Genomic DNA, 14,520 nt, shown 5'->3' with positions numbered 1-14,520 from the left:
TCTTGGAGAAAAGCTCTCCCTTGGTTCAAAGCGATGTACAACACCTCAAGCCCTCTTCTCTGCTTCTTCCCTGCTGCCAACCCTTGCCGATGCTCTTCTGCAGTCGTGTCCCCTGGCATCCCTTGGGAAGCCTCCAGCCTCAGCAGGGAGCATCACACTACATTTTACCTTCAAACGCCTGCCTGAAGTCAGACCCCAGCCTTTGCCACACACATCTGCAAACACTCCTGTCACAAGATGAGACTTCAAATCTTGCCAAGTCCAAACATGACGACTCTAATAAAATGCTAACATTAGAAACGAGGGACTCTGTTTGGAGCCCGGCTCCTAGATAAGCACCTAACACGTTAGCTCCCTTGCAGGGTCTGTTCTGCATTTCATCCACCCAGTGCAGCTGACGAGGTGATTTCATAGCTGTCAGAGCTGGGATCCGATGCCTTCGATAAGGCATATCCCCTGGGCACTGTCTCAGCGGACACCTCTCGTCACAGCCATTCTCATGCTTGCTGACAGCCTGCTTACATGGGTCAGCTCAGTGGACACCTCAACTTCACAGGTACAATTTTTGAGGGGAAGAACCTGTTCTGGGTACCTAAGGCTTGTTTATCCCCGAGAATCAAACTTCAGAACAAAACCATCTTTCTCTCTAAATGAACCTTTTCTCTAAGTGCATGGGATGCAAACAGGTTGGGGAAACTCATATTGCCCCCAGTGCTATGCCAGATTTTCAGCCTTGGCCTGTCTATTCTGCCTGGAGAGAGCAGAGAGTTATCAGCACCCCGATCTTCCTCTGTCCTGTCAGCCTGGTGATATTTTCTCATAGTTTAGCACTACACCACTGCTGACATATTTCACATGACACTCTACTGCCAGATGCCTCAGTTTCCCATTTGCTGTCACACATAGATAATCCCCTGAGTGCCAAAAGAAGCTGGGGGAGAAATTAGCAAAGCCTGAAGAAAATGAAGTGGAGGATGCCTGGGAGGAGCAGAGGACAGCAGAGGGGACCACAGCTTGGAAAAACAGAGGAAACTCAGGTGGAGCAGGACCTCTGGGATGGCTCCATAACTATCCCTCATACAGCTGCAGCCCACTGCTCCCCCACCACGGTCATCAGTGCCTTTTGTGCAGGGAGATGCCATTTATAAAGCCATCCCGGGCTTTGGCACAAGCTTTCCCAGCCAACACTGGCAAGAGGAGCAGCAGGGGTGCCGCAGGTTAAGCGCCACCCGCGCTTGCCAAATCAAGCTGGGGAAATTCATACGGCAACTGCTTTCCACTTTGCTTGGCTCCAGGCAGTGCTATTAGTCTCTCCGCTTAATGAGCATTAACCACCGGCACACAAACAAACACGCCAAGCATTTACATATGGCTGACGGAGTCTGACGGAGCAATAAACAGATGAGCTAAGCTGCTCTTTACATAAGGATACATTTCACGCATCAGTGCGGGAGGGAATGTGATTTTTCTGCCACAAAGCATATTCCGTGAGAAATTACAGGTGTGTTTCTCATGCCCAGAGAGAATAATAATCATTTTAGAATTCCTGAATTAGGCCAATCACTCATCCATGGGGCAAAAAAACCCCTACAATAAAATCCTGCCTGACAAGCTGCCACCTGAAACCAGAGGCAGGTTCTTGACCTAAAACCAGCCCTCGCCAGAAAGGCTTCTAAGGAGGTAAAACAAAGATTTTTGGTTTTGGAAAGTTTTTTGGGTTTTTTTTTTTGAGAAGATAAATCACATGGATCTTCAAACCAGCTGCATGATGGGTGGGACAGCATAATGTATTCTCATAGTACGATCAGAAAAGGATTGTCTCTTTACTATCTACACAGATAGCAAGACAGTTTCTGTCCTAAAGTGCTTGCAGGAGGGTGTTGTGGCTTGTTGTAGGGTTAGAATATTATTTGGAGGCCTAAAACTGAAACATCTCAGGGTTGGATTTGAGTTTTTCATCTCCACGCAGCAAAATGTAGATGTATCTGGAAAATATTGCATTGCCAGAGTTTAATTTCCCCTTTTGCTTCTTTGCTAGCGTCTCCAGAGGCAGGGAAAACACTACGTAGCAAGCAACAAGGAGAAATAAAAGCATGGAAGGAAGCAAAACAACAGGCATCAATTAGGCTTTTGTTCAGATTTTTTTTCTTCCGTGGTGAATTAGAAGGGAAGAAAGAAATGAAAAAAACCCCTTATGTCAACATGTTTCAGAAGTCCAGGCCTTTAAAAATGCTGCATGTTTCAGTCCCCGCAGAATGAAGCACCAGTTCAAGACAACCACAAACTATTTTGATACAATCTGCAAAATTATTTTTCTAGTTGTTTTGAGGAGGGCTGACTAATTAGCAACACAGCACCTGAAAGTACCCATTTCTGTTATCCCAAGCCTTTGCATTCTGGCTCTCCCAGGGGCCAGGCAGGTGATTTCAACCCTTTTGCCCTGCAGCAGCAATGTTTGCTGAGGTGCGATGGGAAAACACAAACCACAGGACCAGAGCACCCTTCATGGCACTGGGAAGATCAACCACACACTGCCAGGATTTACTGTCTCCACCTGCTAAGGTGGCCTCAGCAGGTATAGGGTGAAGATAAGCCTTATCCCCCTTGCACAGTAAATGTCTCCTGCAGACAGACTGCACAAAGGCTTGAAAAAATATTATCCTGATTTAATTTTTTTACCATGAGAGGTAAACTTGTTCTTGTCTCTGTGTGGTGGTGGTAGACTGCTTGGTCTCCTACAGTCCATTTCAGCTCTACATTTCTGTGCTTCTAACTTCTTATTGGAGTGAGATAAAAACTTGTGTGGGGAGGGAAGGTGGTGGAGTTGCTTTTTTCACCTTTTATTACTTCGTCAACCAAGTTTTAGAATGACTTTATTCATGTCAAAAACTCCCTTACACCAACATGGGTTCCTGGCTTGTGCCTGCATCTCTGTGCATATACCAGCATTTTCCAGATGCAATAGAGGAGGTGATTCCTCTCCTCTCTGAGCGCTGAGCAGGTTTTTCCCCTCTCTCCTTGCTTTCCCCAATGCCTTTCATGACATATTGCCATGCCATTGCCTCTTCTCACCCTGCAGTGAAATTGCATGCATGGGTGGATTAGCCAGCCCCACCCAGTCTGCCCTGAGTAACTCTCAGCCATTAATCACCCACGGCTGTTTAGTGAGCTTTGTGAAATTTGACCGTTTTCCTCCTCTCCTCAATTCACTTTTTTGTGTCCTTGTGCCTACATCTGAGCTAAAAAATGAGAAACACCAATGTCCCCAACTGCTGCTTTGCAATTCAGCAGGGCTGCAAAACCCAACACCCGCTGGTGTGAGGAAGACCATCCTACTTCTGATCTGGTCGGTGTCCTCATCAGAGGAGGAAATTCAGCTATCCACTCACCCGCAGAGCTGAGCCCAGGTCCAGTCTGAAGCAGAGTATCTGAAGAGGATGGTACCCTCAGAGATCATACTATCTCACTCCATCCTCTGAGACTCGGCATCTGTGCGTTACTGGATGAACTACAGCTACAGTACAGATGGACATAGGTGGACCTCTACCACCCTCGCCTTGTTCGTCAGGTTTGCCTGTGGGTAAAAGCAGAGACTAATCATTAAGTGACACAGAAAACAAGCCTCCATTCTGGAGGTACACAGCAGATTGTACTGAGAGGAATAATAATTTATTTCCTTATATTTGAAGTAATTTAACCAACTTTTGCTTATCCCTTAAATGATGTGTCTAAATGTTGCAAACCCGCTCAAGCCTTACAATAACAAACAGGGTCTTTAAAACTTTAAAAGCCTTTCACAAGGAGGGCTTAAATGGAGTTTTTGTAGCCGTGCTTGTCACCAGCCCTGGCAATTGGGTACTGACCTTTTTTGGTGCCAAAATGGGACGGTGCTAGTAGTCCCATTCCAGGTCTCGGAGAATAGGTGTCTGAGTTACACATGAGGCATGGTACAGAGACGGTGATCCTGGAGAGATGTGGCACCGACTCCTTCCAGGTCAGGTCCGAGATGCACTGGGAGCCAGAGGAGAAGAGGATGCTTTATTGGGATTGGACAACTTCAGCCTCAGATGCCTTTCTGTAACTGTAAAAACAAAGGTTCCCATTCGCTTGATAAAATAAACAAAAAGGTAACATTATTTCGGAGTTTAACCAAATTCCAGCATATTTCAGCCAAAGCCCCGAGCACACCACCTGACAGGGAGGAGGAGGAGGGCCATGTCCTGTAACAGGAATCATCACACATGCTCCACTTCCTCCGCTCTTCTCTGCTCACCAGATCTTTATCATGAGAGATCACTCATGCTGTGCTGTTTCCTCTTCTTGTTACGATCTCCTGCACAACAGGGACTTCTCAGAATTTTAATGCTTAATATTATGTTTGACCTTTTCATTAGTCCAGCTTTTGGTTGGCTTTCACATTAACTTAATCTTTTTTTGGGGTGGCACACATTGCAAACTGGGCAGAAACATGCACTGACACCAATTCACATTAGAAAACACTGTAAAAACCAGATTAACGAACTCCGCAATTGGGTTTCAAAGAATTCAGGAGTCATTACAATTTTGGAAACGATACCACCTTTTTCAAAACAGAAGTGGTGCCAGGTGTGACAGAGATGACTACGTTTTGAAGAAAAACAAGACACACTTCTCACTTATTGGTAAAATTCAAAAAGTTAAATAAAATAGTATTATTTGGCATTGCTGAAGACTGAGCTCTCTCTTATTGCTGTAGAAGCATACGGCAAACAGCAGCAATACAAGTATCAGCTGGTGCCGGGACTCAAATACCACCACTTCTCACATCACCCTTTTTGACATTTCCCAAGAAATCAGCACTAACAGTTTCTCTGCTTTTATATCTCTGCTGACTGTTTTTATTCTGTGTTATAATACCCTTATCTGGGATAATCTGAATTTCTCTGGCAGCAGTATTTCACTCATCGGTATATTAAAATGCTTTCCGAGAGCCTACCTTTGGTTCTCTTTTGAAATAGATTTTAAACTAGCCTAAATTGAGATACATTTATTGATTCCATTAGCATTGATTCATACTGATTCAGGTGCTTATTTGGGAGTAAATAAAGTGAATCACTTTTATTTGGAATACTGAAGCTTTTTATATGATACCATTCCACCTGTGGGTGATTTTCTGGCTTCCCTTCCCTCACTTTTGCACAGAGATTTGATACTTGGTCCATTATTTTAATGAGGACAGCAGTGACAGCTATCAATTACCCGATGACAATTGCCAGATCAACCCAAGTTTTCTTATGAACTCTTCCTGAATCACACTTTGTCCCCTCTGGACAGTTTCCCCTGTCCATATGTTTCTAGAACTCCTCCGCAAGCGTAAGGCATCCTTCGAGCAGAGAAAGGTACTGCCTTTGGTCAAAATTTAATTCTGTGAATTTGGCTTGAGGTCACGTGTTAAACAAGTCCAGCAAAGCCTTCAGTACCATGCCTCCGGGCTCTGAGTGGTACCCGAGATGCTCCACACAGCACAGCAGGAATCCTTCTTTTGACTTTTATGGTTGTCTTTCCTGAAACTCCATACTAATCAGCACCATTTTAGCACATCCCACTTCTCTGGATGTGCATATAGACCCCCCTGCCTCCTACATATCTATATATACATTAAAAAATAGGTGTACACATACATACATTAGGAAACAAAATAGTGACAGCTGAGACAGAGAAATGTCCCTGTTTCTTCCCACCCTGAAATAAAGGGATTAAAATTAGTTGCTGTTGCACTATTAGATACGTACAAAGCACGAGTTGAGTGCCTTTATCTTGTCATCACTGGTTTACAGCTACAAGGGCCTGTTATTCCCCTATGATATTTCCTCTGGGGTGACAAAAATCTGTTTCAAAATGTTCCCAGCTGTGGTTTGAGGCTTCCTTGCTCAGGGCCGGTAGATAAGGCGGCTCCCTGTCGCTACATGTGCTGTAAGCAGGGAGCGGAGCCCAGCAACTGGCGCCAACCGAAAAAGGAGCTCTGCCCTGATCTTATCCGTCCGGCGCGTGCAACACCCCGCCTTGCTCCACGCGGGCATCCTGTTTCCCAACGCTGCCGTGATCTTCGCACAAGAAAAAACACATTTGCAACTGTGAGGGTGGTCAAACACGGGCATGGGTTGCTCAGAGAGGCTGTGGGGACTCCGTGCTTGGTGATATTCAAAACCCAGCTGGGCACAGCCCTGGGCAACCTGCTCTAGGTGACCCTGCTTGAGGAGGGGGTTGGACCAGGTGATCTTTTGAGGTCCCTGCCAACCTCAACCGTTCATTCTGTGATTCAGAAAACTCCAGCCTGACTCAGAGCACAGCTACCAAAAGCAACTCCGGCAATGAAACAGAGAAGATGGTTACTCTTTAGTATAACTGTGATTTGCATGGTGTTAATGCCAAATTGCCCCAGTCATCCACCAAGAGCTGGGAATGCTAGATCCTGTACAAACTCAGAAAGGAAGATATGACTCCTTCCCTCTCTCTGCTCCCTTCCATAGACAAAATTACACTGCAGTATCTGAAACAGCAATGCTCTGACCAAAGAGCTAGCTTCATTATTAATACTGTTTAAATTAAATGTCACATATGGGATATATTAACTATATTGGTTCACAGCGCAACTGTCAGGTTTTGTTTTACCCTCTCTTCATCCTCCCCAAATGAAGCATCAGGTGGTGCCTTGTGAGTAGAAGAATATGGCTATCATCTGGGTGGTGTAAGTGATTAGCAATGAATTAAAGTGACATGGAATAGTAAGAACACAGGAGGTGACAAGCAAAAGATCTGTGACACATGACTGCAACTCAATACGCCAGCATAGTGAAATCAGAGCTCCACACTGGCTAAGTAAGGCAGGTTTCATTCTTCCTCTCCACCTATGAATGAATTAATGGGAAAAAAAATCTAAAAATCAAGGGTGATGTGGTGAAATTGTCCTTGAGAAGCAGTGGATATAACGCTGACACTTCATATGATTAATGGAAGCAATGATGGCAAATGCAAGAATGCAAAAGGCTGTGTGCCATGTGAAGATATTCATTAACTGATTTGCTTCCTTGTTTTGCCATTTCCCAAAAGCAGAACCTGGCGACAACCCTTACAAGTTGGATGTGCACATGATCACCCTCCTCCTTTCCTCTCCTTCGAGCTGAAACTGAAGTCAGCCAAGTGTCTTGTCACCTGCACCTTGGTAGCCTCTAACCAGTCCCTTAAACTGGTTTGGGAAGGAAGGGGAAAACCCTTACATTAGTCCCACTTCATAACCATGTCTTCAACTGCAGTGTCCATGGCTTCCTCTCCAGCAGTCTACCCTGGAGGGTCCAGAATCTTAATATTTCATAATCCTACTGACAACAGACAGAATTTCTATCCTTCCTTGTTTTGCCAGGCCATCCAGTGGCAATGTATGAACAGGATCATCTCTATCACACCACTGAATTTGTCTGCACACAGATTCAGGGAGAAGGGCATTTTCTGAGCAGTCCCTGCCACGCTGTGTAGAATGGAGGCATTTGCAAAAATTAACATTCAAATAGGAACCTGGCTGAATTCTGCTTGACTACACATGTGCTGGCTCTCCAGTAAGCTATCTGAATTAACACCAGTCAGCTCCAGCTGATAAAAATGTTTTGATAGGTAATCATTCACTAGGAAATGGCTTTAAAGTACCGGTTTAATTCCAAATAAAGTAACAAACAAGCCTGCATTGGCTGTACCTGTCACTGGGCTGAAACTGAAATTTAAGAGACAACATATCCATTGCCTTGACTACCTATATTCAGTCCTTATCTATTTCTTGAAGCTCAAAAGGTGCGCACTAGTAGATTGCTATGCTTGCTAAAACACTGATTTCATAGAAATTGCTTTGGATATGGAAAAGAGATAACATAGTTTTGTTTTGTTTTTAAACAGGCAAAGAAAACAAGGTGACGTGTCAAATGATATTATTAAAGTTATTTCCTTTGTTAGAAGATTCCTAAAAAGGCTTAAAACCCAATAATTATTATGAATCAAATGCACCAGAAACACATTCTTAAAGCTTTGCCCATAGATAATTTATCAGCTGATTAAGAATAGAGATTTCTCTCCTAATTATGTGAGCATGGAGCAATTGAAGAGTTTTTCCCATTAAAAGTGAATATTATTCATTAATCAAGTCTCCCTGCCCCCACCTGAGCTCTGCTAAAAGCAGCAAGTTAAGTGGGTCAGGAGAAGGGTTACAAGTGATGCTGCAAGACCAGAGATAAGCCATCAGGCAGTTGGAGGGGAAAGCATTTTATCTAGAAGAACAGGCCTGGCTTTCGTTCCATCGAGATAAGCACTAGAGCTTCTCTGTGTGGGGAAATAGCCCAAAATAGCTGTTGTGGAATACCCCTGCCTAAATACCTCCCGAGATAGATACACTGTGCTTTGCACTAAACCCTCTTTTTGGTCCAGTGAGGAATGGGATGAGCCAAGTGGTGCAAAGGCTCTGAGAATGATGAATTAGAGGGCACCCTGAGAGAGCAGCAGTGGGAAAACTATTGTGATACAAAATCACCATTTGGCTTATTCCACCATCATTTCCCCCTAAAAAGAAACTTCAGGGTGGGGATTCTGGTGGAGTGTAAGCTTGGTAGCAGAATAGGGCAAACAACTAAAGATAAAATTGCATCAGAGGTCATCCATGGTTTATTCAGCCTAGTGTAGATGTGCACAGATCAGCCTGAAATAACAGCAAAGGTTTGCCTATTAACAGTCTGGGGCTCAAAGAAGCCTCAGCAATGCCGCAGTACATACAAAGAAATAAAGTACATGAGCAGTATTGCGGTCATCTGAATTTGTCAGGACAGGAGAGCCAGAGGCCACTAAAATATCGGCAGTTGCACGTAAACCTGAATGAACCGGCTAGCAATGTTATCTTCAAATCACTCCTTCCTTAAGGGCCTAAGTTTTCTTTTATAACTGTCTATACCAAACCCAGAAAGTCCTTCACCTTTCATCTGTTACATAAAGTTGTCTCCTAAGAGCAGCTGAAGTGTCTTGTACAAGGTGCATCACACACTGGCTTAATCTTAAAAACTTCCTTTCCAGCAGATATTACCAGCATAAAAATGGTATCCTATTGATACTGTTATCACTTTCCCCCTCTCTGGAGAAAACAAAAAGTCAATGCTCACATATTAAATGGATCACAGCCCATTTATGTACTGGAGAGTTTTCAGTCGGAACTGCGAATAGGACATCATCCAGCTGCAGTGTTTCTAGCAAGGTCCTGTGTAGATCTGGTTTTGACCCAGATCATGTAATATCTTATCAAAAGATCTAACAAAAAAACCCAGAGAAATAGAGCTGGTAATGTTCACAGATGCGGCAGATGTGTGAGAGCACGATAAAGATTAGCATGTCAGTTATCCAAAGCCATCCAGATCTGTTGGGTGGCTGGACTCGTTTGACCAACATGTGTTTTAGTACATCTCAGCTTCAGATCGGACATCCAGGGACCAGCGATGCTGGTCACATTTCTAAGGAGGGGAATGTATTCTGAAAAGCAGTGATTCAGCCGAAGCTTAGAGGTCAGCTGAACACAGGGTAAAAGTGCAATGCACAACTGTAAGCACAGCTCACTGCTCTACAACTACTGAAAAGCCATTCATCAGAACACAAGGGTATATATCTCTGTATGTACCCATATATAAGTACATGGGGCATAGTCTCAAGAAGCAGCAAGATGTTAGAGGGACAGTTACTGGAATATTGTATCCAAGTCTGGTATCCATGCTTTGACAAATAAAAGAGTCAGAATAGAATTACAAAAATATCTTTGGACTTTTGAAAATGAGAAGAAGCTTGGTTTCTTTTTATAATTAGATGATAAAACCGTTAGTGCTAGCTAGGACCTATTTTTGCTCTGTGCTAGAACACCACCTAGCTCTGAAGGGCTTCTAAGACTAACATAATGCAAATAATCAACATCAACCTGGACTGATTTAAACCTTACCGTACTCTAATGTCTACTGACAACTTCTGTTTTCTTACTGGAAGAAAGGGGGAAAAAGTTGAAGGGACATAAAGAGAATATTTGACTGAAGAAATTAATTTTTTTAAAGAACTCCCAAGAAAAAGCCCTTTAAATGCACTATCATGGCCACACAGCAGCAGCATAACACTCAGTATGTACTGCAGGCATCTGAACCCTGCATTCACTGCTCAGGAAATGCAACCATCGCCCAAACACTACATATTTCTGCCACTTCAGTGAAAGCAGAAGCTTTTCAAGCTGGTAGGACTTGGGTTGTTTTCAGGTCAGCCATTGAAACACCTCTTTGATAGACAACGATATACAGAGGTATCCAAAGACAACTGTATTCCATACTTTTCATAGTACACTGGCCAAAACAGTCAAGTGTGCCATCGGTTCTGGGTATGCAGCGTGCAACACCAAAACCTCAGTTTTCATGGAGACCAATGACTGATACTGCCTACAACCCCACGCACAAGGACTGTACATGTCTCAAGCTAACTGTAAAAAAAAAAATAAAAATCCGCAATGACTGTACTCCTAGATTCCTGGATTTATCCATAAATGACATACAGACTGAACTGACAACTAGAAGTCAAGTTGCACTAACACAGGCAGATGCTGTCTCGAAATCACCCATTTTGGGGGTTATAATGGCTATCACCAGAACAGGTACACACAAGAGGATATGCACAGATGAGAGCATACCCATAAAGGCACACACAACAGCCCAGAGAGGTCAGAGCAGCACTCACATCTTGCAGAGAGAGAGGGTGAATCAGCTTAGCTCCAGTAAGGCTGCTCAGGCCACAGATTTGTAGCAGCTGAGGATCTGGTCCTACAGGTGACGGACCCCCTTGCACCTTATACAGCAGCTCGTCCTTCCTAAGGTGGGACTGGTTCAGGAAAGGGTTTTTGAGAGCCAGAGCATCTGTGGTACCGCTAACAGCAGGCTGCCAAAATGCCTCTTCACAGCTTGTGTGAAATACAGCTGTGTTTCAGGCACGTCTGCTATGGCTTGCCTGGAACTGAAAACAGTTTGACAACTTTACTCGAGTCCAACAGCAACTGCAGAGCTCCCTTTTGTAGATTAGTCCTGTTTCTTCACTGTCATGAATCGCATTCAGAGGCAAACCTTTAAACTTGTTTTTTTAAAGTCAGTTACCAAGAGACAGCCGGTGGCAGGCTATCATGGGAGATGAATTTGAAAAGGGAGGCCGGTCAGATTTTGCAACTAACTGATAAAAACAAATCAACCACAGAAACAAATTCCTCTACTCATTTCAAAGAGGGAAAAAAAAAAAAAAAAAGAAAAGAGAAAGGCTTCAAGCACGATCTCTTTTTTTCCATCTCGGAGATTTCTGGGAGTGCTTTGAATGCTTTATTTTAGCAAGGAATAAAAGTCCCTGCTCCTGACAGATTGCAGCATTCTCTGCCCTGAGAACAGATCAATATTACAGATCACAAATAAAATAGTCAGAAGGATTGAAAACAGGATTTACAACTGAATAGCTACCACACCTACATGAAAATAATAATTTACATTCCTCACCACGCCCTATAAACTACACACAGGCAGTCTGAAACAGGAAAAGTAACAAAAATAATGGGAAAGAGCAGCAAATAGTGTCTTGACATTATTTGAACTGATATGAAAACAGGAGTTGAGGGCAGGGAAGTATTTCCTCTTGAAACCAAACAAAATAACCCAGAAACCTTTGGAGGGTTTAGAGTTTCAGGCTTTCTTATTGAGAAAAAAAATCCCCAAATCCTCCCAAATCTATGAAAAGCAGACACTTTCCATAGAGAATGGGTTCATTGAAAAGCAATTTTCTGTTAAAAATCAGTTTTGACAGGGTAGTTTCATCCAGGCTCAGATGTTGGATGCCACAGGAGTGTTTGCCAGGAATAAAAACAGGCATTTAGCTCTGAAGGGCTGGGTTGCCAGGGTTAAAGAATTCTTCTTGCCTAGGGGAGAGGTTCCTCCATCCCAGGGACGGCCGGTGACAGATCAGAAGGGATAGAGGTTCACGATTTGTGTGGGAGTCTTGAATAATCTGTTCCTATTTTAATGTGAACATGGGTGGTAACATGGAATTACAGCGTGTGGAGGCGGGCTGGTGTGTGCGGATTAATGAAAAATAATGAGATAATATTGAGCATTTATATAGTCTCATTAGAAGGGCTCGGTTTCTCCACTGACAGAAATCCCTGGGAAATGTCGTGTTCTGGGACTCCATCCCTAATCTCTGTACCACGAATTAATAAGACACACAGAGGCTATTTCACAAGTATATTCCTTTGAAAAGAGCTTTCATTCTTAGCCTTAAATTTTAAGCGACCTAAGTACTTACACAGTAATCCTTTCAACTCATATTTCATTGAATCCAGAAGTCATTGTGGCTCCTAAGGTACTCCGCTGTGAAAAAAGATAAACACTGATAATTGCATGCTGGAAATTATGACATGCTTATACGATACACCAAGACAAAAATAAGCACTGAAGGGCAGAAGGATAAAGCTGGGTTTATTGAGGACTAACTACATTTGGGTTGACTAAAAAGAAAAAAAAAATAAAATCAAGCATGTTCAAACTGCAATCCAAGCAAAATTTATTTTTAGTCCCTCGATTATTGTGAGTTTCATAATGTGATTTTGAGGGCCTACCGTTGCCTCCCATTAACACGGCTCTGTTATATATTCAGTGGTGTCTTGGTGGGAAATGATTCATTGGAGAGCTGGGATTTGACATTCGAGCACAGGGATGGAGAGAAACATACTTTGATTCACCACGTTTTAAAAACACAAATTCACCCTCAGATGAAGCTTTCTTGAAAGTACTAAAAATAGAAATACTAGCGCCATAGAGGCGAAAGCCAGGAACCAACACTTAAATCTTTATTAACAGGGAGAATTACATTGGTTTTGGTAAAGTTGCAGAAGGCACTTGTCAGAATGCACCGCTCAAAATTCACTTGTGCTGTTGTGGCCTGTTGGTGACAAGGGGAATTTTGGTTTAATGCCAAGGCACTGGGCAGGCAGGTCAGAAATACGTTGCTTACCTGGCTACTAGATTGATCCAGTCGATCAACATGAATGGTGATGCTGCAGATTAAGACCCGCTGCAATTACATCACTTGATCCAGTAACAGAGAAAATGACATATTTTGAAACCAGTTGCCTCCCACAGACCAAACTGAGACTCCATGACGATGGCATATGCAGGCACTGGTCACTGGAGGAATTTTTAAGCCTCTGTTACTATAAAGCAGGAAAAGGCTATTTTCAATTGAGTAAGAGTTTCCCAGCAAAACTGATGCGGGGAAGGATTAGCCATGATTCCCTGTTGCCTAGATTGAGTTGAACGGGTGAGGTCAACCTGCCCTTTGCTTGCAGCTGCTGGCAGGGTGATCTAGAGAAAAAGGCAATGGTACACCATGGTGTGTGACTCTCACCCAGACACTTAAACAAGCACAAACACCACGCCGGCCCTGAGTTGAGGCCAGGAGATTTCTAAGACTCTCTTCGTTAATAACACGAGGCCATGCACAGAATTTCACTCCTGCAAATGACTCAGCAGCCTTAATGATTATTAGTCAATTTAGTTCCTGCCTATGAGCTCTCCTCTCATCTTCTCAGACCCTTATCTGAAGTCAACGAAAAGAGCATCACCATCTCCAGTAAGTTTTGGGACAGGACCTTGAGTTTGTCAAGCCAGTCATTTCTGTCTTAATATGGCACAACGTGGTTTCTCCTCCACGCATTAAATATTTGGACTATCCCATTAGCTGAATCTTGGGTCTTTTTGAAGCAAAATCAGTAATCTGGCAACCCTTAGCGAAAGAAAATGGGAAATTCTGCTCGTTGGACAAAAGCATTCCTTGGAGACAACATACATCAAACATGACTTAAGGGAAGATTAAGTTTTATTCAGATGGTATCTTAAGGAGTTTCCATTCTCATGTCAGTGGTGAACACTTTTATTGTGGGGAGAGGCTGGTTAATCTTTAACCAAGACTTTACAAGAGATTCTTAAAACAACAACAAACAACTTACGAAGCTTCACGAGCTCTTCCTTTTATTCTGAAGAGTGTGTTCTGTGAATGCTACCAGATTGATAGCTGCATTATGAAAGAAAGAACAAGTTAAGCGATATGAACTACCCAATAAATCCCTACTGGGAAGATCACCTCTGGATACAAGACAGGAACTCAGCCAAAAACCCATGCTGAGGGAAGGGTTCCAAAGAATTGTTTATGCAGTCTGAATGTTTTCCAGAAAAAGTTGGACCTTGGGCCACTAACTCATTTCAAAAACATGGTAGACCAAGTGGCAGGTGACCGATGCCACCATTTTACATAGTAGGACCTTAGGGTGAATACTTCTCTAGCTCAAGCTGAAGCTGATGATTGTTATTAATGTCATTAGCTTCAATGAATACCAAAAGTGGACCTGCGCCCAACTCACCAGTCTCATAACCCATACTCAAAACCCCAACTCATAATGCA

Source organism: Strix uralensis, chromosome 6, assembly GCF_047716275.1.
Source record: "Strix uralensis isolate ZFMK-TIS-50842 chromosome 6, bStrUra1, whole genome shotgun sequence".
NCBI classification, from domain to species: Eukaryota; Metazoa; Chordata; class Aves; order Strigiformes; family Strigidae; genus Strix; species Strix uralensis.
This window is presented reverse-complemented; position numbering follows the sequence as displayed.